This window comes from Peromyscus maniculatus, chromosome 17 (assembly GCF_049852395.1).
Source record: "Peromyscus maniculatus bairdii isolate BWxNUB_F1_BW_parent chromosome 17, HU_Pman_BW_mat_3.1, whole genome shotgun sequence".
Taxonomy (NCBI): domain Eukaryota; kingdom Metazoa; phylum Chordata; class Mammalia; order Rodentia; family Cricetidae; genus Peromyscus; species Peromyscus maniculatus.
The window spans coordinates 48589661-48595615 of record NC_134868.1 but is presented as its reverse complement, the minus strand read 5'-3'; the positions used below and the strand labels follow the sequence as shown (position 1 = coordinate 48595615).

The following is a 5955-nucleotide window of genomic DNA, read 5'->3' as shown; positions in this document are numbered from 1 at the left end:
TGCTGAAGCGGGGGAGGGGAGGTGGGATCATCAGAGCATGGGGGACAGGAAGGTTACGGTACCTGGGAGAAGCCATGTGGCTTCCATAGAGCCAGGGGCACACGTTTGCGCTAATCGCCACATCACTTCCCAGGGAGATACAGAACTCCTGTTCACTTGCTGTCTGCGTATTCATTTGTTCCACAAACCTCCACAGCCTGGGGTACAGGTAGTCCAACACTGAAAAGTACCCAGAAGCAGGAGATGTGCCAGGTGCAGGGTACTGTCTTATCCAATTCAAAGTCAAGGTCTTTTACCCAGACAAAGGAATTTAACTTTTAACTCACTTATCTGAGTTTGAATGAGCAGGTATTAAAGTGGCCATGTGCACCCTTTAGCTGATAGTTTTTCATCTATGTTTGTAGGCACACGTTCTTATATGCATGTATTTCAATATATGTGCCTGTGAAATGAACACAGTAGAGAGGAGAGAAGGGATAGATATTTTGGCTTGTCACATCCACATTAGCTTTCTTTGCGGTGCTCTTAACTTCACACGTCCAGAGAGGGGATGACAGGCACAGCCTGAGTGCTGTCGGGGGGGGGGGGGGGGGGGACTTCAATAGCCATGGGATTATTACCCACCGCCAATGCTGAAGTGACTATGTCTCCAATGTTAAATCATTTTGGGATGCACTCAGAACATGCTGCCCAGAGCTTCCTATATTGCCAGAGGCTTGGAGTGTTGAAGGTGTGTATAGCTAAGATATTTGGGGGGGGGGGGCAGAAAGAACTACGGGCAGAGAAAGATCAGAGACAGTGCCATGGTGTTGTTAGAGTTGTCCCGAATGCTGCCTTCATCTGGCTTGCCACCAGCAATTTTACATTTCGGCACTTTTACCAGGTGTGGCTAGCAGCCCAAGCCTCAAGCCTAACATAACAAGAAACAAAGGGTCTCTAGGACAGAGATTAGGTATCTCAGACCGCATGCTGGGATCACAGCTGTCAGGTACAAATGTCAGTCCACTTCATAGCATAGATGATTTTAGTTTTATCCAGTGCCACATGCACTAAAGTATCGGGCCAAAGAAATAAGCAAGAGAGGTCTGAAAATTGCTAGATCTTTATATGGACTGTCTCAGAACTCTCAGAATCCCACTGTGACTTTATACTCTTCATTGCATTAAGGGATGTCTAGCTTGCTGATAAAAATACTAGTTTGGGATGTGGACGTTATATACGCACGCGTGTGCAAAGGTGTTTCTGAAACCTGACAGCATTTGGGTAAGAAGACTGAGTTAAGTTCAACCTTCACCAGTGTGGGTGGGAGTCAACCTGAAGAAGACTTGGAGGGACCAAAAAGGCAGAACAAGGCAAATTCACTGTCTCCTGGAGCTGGGATATGGTTATTTTGCCCTCAGATGGAGTTCCATGTTCTCAGGCCCTTGAGCTCGGAGACTTACATTAGGTTTTCTGCTTTGACAAATGCCAGCCACACACTGTAGGACTTTCAGATTCCACAATTTCTGGAGTTGATTTCCACAATAAGAAAAAAAAAAATCCCATCTGCCCTCGCCCCCACTTTCTCTCTTGTATTGGTTCTGTTTCTCTGGAAAACATGTATACCTACACAGAGAACATTATGTTGTTCGCTGAGGTGTGGAAATGACAACCCTTTTTTTTTTAATAATACATCATCAGGTGCCTTGCGTTTTTCTTCATTATTTGGTTGCTTCTGCCCTGCCCTGTTTTTCTGCCATTGCTCTCTCTAGCACTGGAAAGCTATGCCAAATCTAAAGTATTGACTAATTCTATTTTATACTGTAAAGGAAAGAAAGGGGGTGTGGCCCATAAACCCATGCAAGCCTCCTCCTGCTTTGGTGGAACAGCCAGAGCTACACATTGCTGTATTGATCCCACCCACGCTCTGCCAAGTCGAAATGCTGATTTATGAGTAGCAAAGTAGCAAAATCACTCACAGAAAGAAAAGTAGGTTTATTGACAAAAAATATGTTGTCCCTTGTAATCAGAAGAAAACCCCACAGGCGCTGTCCTTTTTTTTTTTTTTTTTTTTTAAAGAAAATAATTGTAGCTTGTCAGAGCCGAGTGTAGGCCGTAATCCTGGAAGGCGCAGATTGAACAGCACAGTTCTAATGATAAAACCTTGAAAAATATAAATCCCCAAGTCAAAAGTACTGAAAATATGATTCCGGGAAAAATAAATACTCTGTAAAGATTTTTATTTATATTATTGAAGGGATATTTATGTAAGAAATATTTATAAAACTTCAATACTTTGTAGATTACTTTACCAGATCCAGAGGTAAATAAGAAGGGATATTTTTGCAAGCATAAACATTGAGCTATCCAGCCACATGAGCAGAATAGTTATGAGCAAGTAAGCCATATTTATAAAGAAATGGGTAAAAAAGTACAAACGTATATCACCATGGTTAATTGTGTGCACATAGCTTTATAATTGTGGCCGTGAACATGACCACAATAGCAATCCAAATCTTCAGACAAGACTGGCCAAACCCTAACACATAGGCAGGCACTCAAAGAGCCCAGAGTCTGAGTCATCCCACTTTTCATGAATGCAGACACATAAGAGAGACGTCTATTCATCAGTTTAGGATGTTTCAGCACTAGGATGTACTTGGATAATGCTTCTATGCACCGCATGCACTTAACGTTAGGATAATACACTTTCATGAAATCTAATTTGCAAAAATGATGTGTTAGAATAAATGAGTAGGTGTACTGGCATAAATCCTAGAGTCCATAGCCGGTGGGCTTGACATCCTGATATCCCCAGAAGCAGAAGCCAACCGTACCACTCAGAGAGACCAAGTCACTGTATTTATTCTTTCCAAGTGTCTGCGGGGTGAATGGTGCCACCTACCCTGACAGAGGATTTTCCCTTAACTTTTCCTCTCTCCACAAACCCCTTCACAACACCGCAAATAGTGCTTTAGTGAATTGCTAGGTGTTTGCTCTGTCTAACCTGATGCAACTCTCTTGCATGCCACCAACAACACATCCCTCCTTATCCAGAATTCAGCCTGCTGTGCCCCACTCTCTCTAAGGGTACTTCATTTTTCCTTTATTTTCTCAGTTTTTATTAATTCATTGAAAATTTTGTGCCATGTGCCATGGTCACGTTTACCATCCTCTCCAAGTCCTCCTAGTCCCACTCCCTTGGCTATCCACTCGAATTGAGTCCTCCTTTTGTCTTAAATCTATCAAGTGTGGTTTGTGCTGCCCATATATCCATGGCCTTCCACTGGGGTCTGGTGAGCCTACCAGGAATTACACTCTTAAAGCAAACCGACCTTCTCTCTCCTAACAGACATTTACTGCCAATAGTGTCTTAGCTAGGGGTAGGCCTTCAAGACTATTTCCCATCTCCACCATGAGCTTGTCAGGGCCTGGTGCATGCTCTCACGACCACTGTGAGTTCTATGTGTGACTGGCTTGTTTGTACCCTAAAATACTGCTTCTTTGTAGTCACCTACCACCTCTGGCTATTAATATGTTTTACTCCCTTTTTCACAATGATCCTCAAGTATTGGGAGGAGGAGTGTTATATAGATGTTCCATTTAGGACTGAGCTCTCCGTAATCTATTATTTTGTTCATGGTGATCATTTGTGGGACTCTGTGCTCAATTTCCACCTATTGTAAATAGAAACTTCTCTGATAAAGGTTGGGAGATACATTAAACTGTAGGTATAACAATAAGTCATTTGGTGTCAATGTAATACTGTATTTATTTAACAAAGTGCCTGCAGTGTGCTCTCCACTGGTGGTGATGACCTGTCTAGCCACAGGTTCTCAATTCCAATATTGGTGTCAGGGATGGGTTTCAACCTGTGGCTCTTAAATCCAATCAGAGAGTGGTTGGTTACTCCCATGATGTTCATGCTATTAATGCTAATGGGCATGTCAGCCATGTTGGGTCTTATTGTAGCTCACAGCATTCACAGATGCAAATGATAGGTGATTATTACACTCCTCTGGTGGTATGCATGGGATCTTCCAGCACAATGAAAGCTAGTCAGGAGGGATGAAGCTTTTAGGTGAGAGCCAGCTTGATTTCTCCATATTCGAAGACTCAACTATGTGTTGTCTTTGACAATAGGGTCTTACCATCAAGTTATAGAGTGTGACCAAGAGCACTGGCAATAGCTTACAAAATTTGGAGATCTATGGAACCTCACAGGCCAAAAATGCCAAATAAATTCCTGGCACCAGGATATTTGGGGGGGGGGGGGCGTTTAGCCTAGGTTTCCATAGGACTGCTTTGAAATGTCTTTTGTAATAGTTAACCCTCCCTCTATTGCCCTCCTCTCCCCCACTTTCCTGTTCCTTTATTTCCCTTTAACGCTTTATATCACAGCATTCTATCTCCCCTCTCTTGAATTCCCCAAATCGCCCTTTACTAGATCCCTAACTTCTAAGGCTATTCCCACAACATGATAAAAGCAATATACAGGAAACCCATTGCCAACATCTTTCTAAATGGAGAAAAAAAATCAAAGCATTTATACTAAAATCAGTAACAAGACAAGAATTCCTACTCTCCCTCCTCATGTTCAATACAGCAATCAAAGTCTTAGCTAAAGCAATAAGACAAATAAAGGAGATAAAGGACTACAAACAGGAAAGGAAGAAGTCAGGGTATCCCCATTTGTAGATGGTATGATTCTGTACACAAGAGGCCCCAAAGGCTCCACCAGAAATCTCCTACATCTGATAAACACTTTCTGAGAAGTATCAGGGTATGAAATTAATACACAAAAACCAGTAGCTTTTCTCTATACAAAGGACAAACGTACTGAAAAAGAGATCGGGAAGCACTACCATTGGCAATAGCCTTAAAAATATCTGGAATAAATCTAGCCAAGAAAGTGAAAGCTTTGTACAATTCAAAGTTTCAGAAAATGGAAAAAAGGAATTAAAAAAGAAACCAGAAGGTAGAAAGACTTTTTATGCTTGTGGAGTGGTAGGATTAATATTGTGAAACTGGCTACATTGCCAAAGGCAATTAACATATTCAGTGCAATCCTCATCAAAATTCCAAAGCAATTCTTCACAGAAGTTGCAAAAATAATCTTAAATTTCATGTGGTAATAAAACAATCCAGGATAGCCAAAGCAATCTTGAACAATTAAAGTAAAACAAATAACAAGCTGGCGGTATCGCCATCCCAGATTTCATATGGTACTGCACTCATGGTAATAAAAGCATCAGGACACTGGCATCAAAACAGATTTGTTAATCAATGGAATAAATTGAAGACCCACATATATTTCTACACTCCCGTAGTGATCTGATACTTTATGAAGTGGCCAGCAATACATTTGAGAGATAAGACAAGATCTTCAACAAATGGTACCAGTCAAACTGAATAATTATGTGTAAAGGAATGAAACCAGAACTTTATCTCTTACCTTGCACAAAACCAAATTCTAAATGGATTTAGGACCTCAGCCTAAGACCTGATAACCTGAATCCTATAAAGGAGAAAGTCAGGAATATACTTGAGCTTGTTGGTAAAGGAAAGGATTTTCTGAACAGAATCCCGATAGTGCAGTCATAATTGCATCATGACCAACAATATAATAAATGTGACCTCATAAAGCTAAAAAGCTTCTATACAGCCAAGTATGCCGTAATTCAACTGAAGAGGCAGGGTACAGAATGGGGGAAAATCTTTATCTATAAAGGTTAGTTTCTAGACTAACTAAAAAACTCAAAAACTAAACATCAAGGAAACAGACAACCCAACTAACACACAGGGCACAATAGGAAACATTGGGCATAACACATGAGCACAACAGAAAGCTCTCAAAAGACAAAGCACAAATGGCTGAGAAATGTTAAAAAATGTTCAACATCTTTTACTATCAGAGACATTAAAACTACATTGAGATTTCATCTTATCCTAGTCAGAATAGCTAAGATAGAGTAG

General features: G+C 41.1%; 1 long non-coding RNA gene across 1 annotated transcript; it reads right to left on the bottom strand.

The window, feature by feature from the left end:
* Positions 1-1954: 1954 nt before the first annotated feature.
* LOC121823440 (uncharacterized) lies at positions 1955-5566 on the bottom strand. Its single transcript, XR_006064914.2, has 2 exons — positions 5435-5566; positions 1955-2142 (listed from the first exon to the last, which is right to left on the bottom strand). It is a non-coding gene; the product is annotated as an uncharacterized LOC121823440 (long non-coding RNA).
* Between the last annotated feature and the right edge of the window lie 389 nt (positions 5567-5955).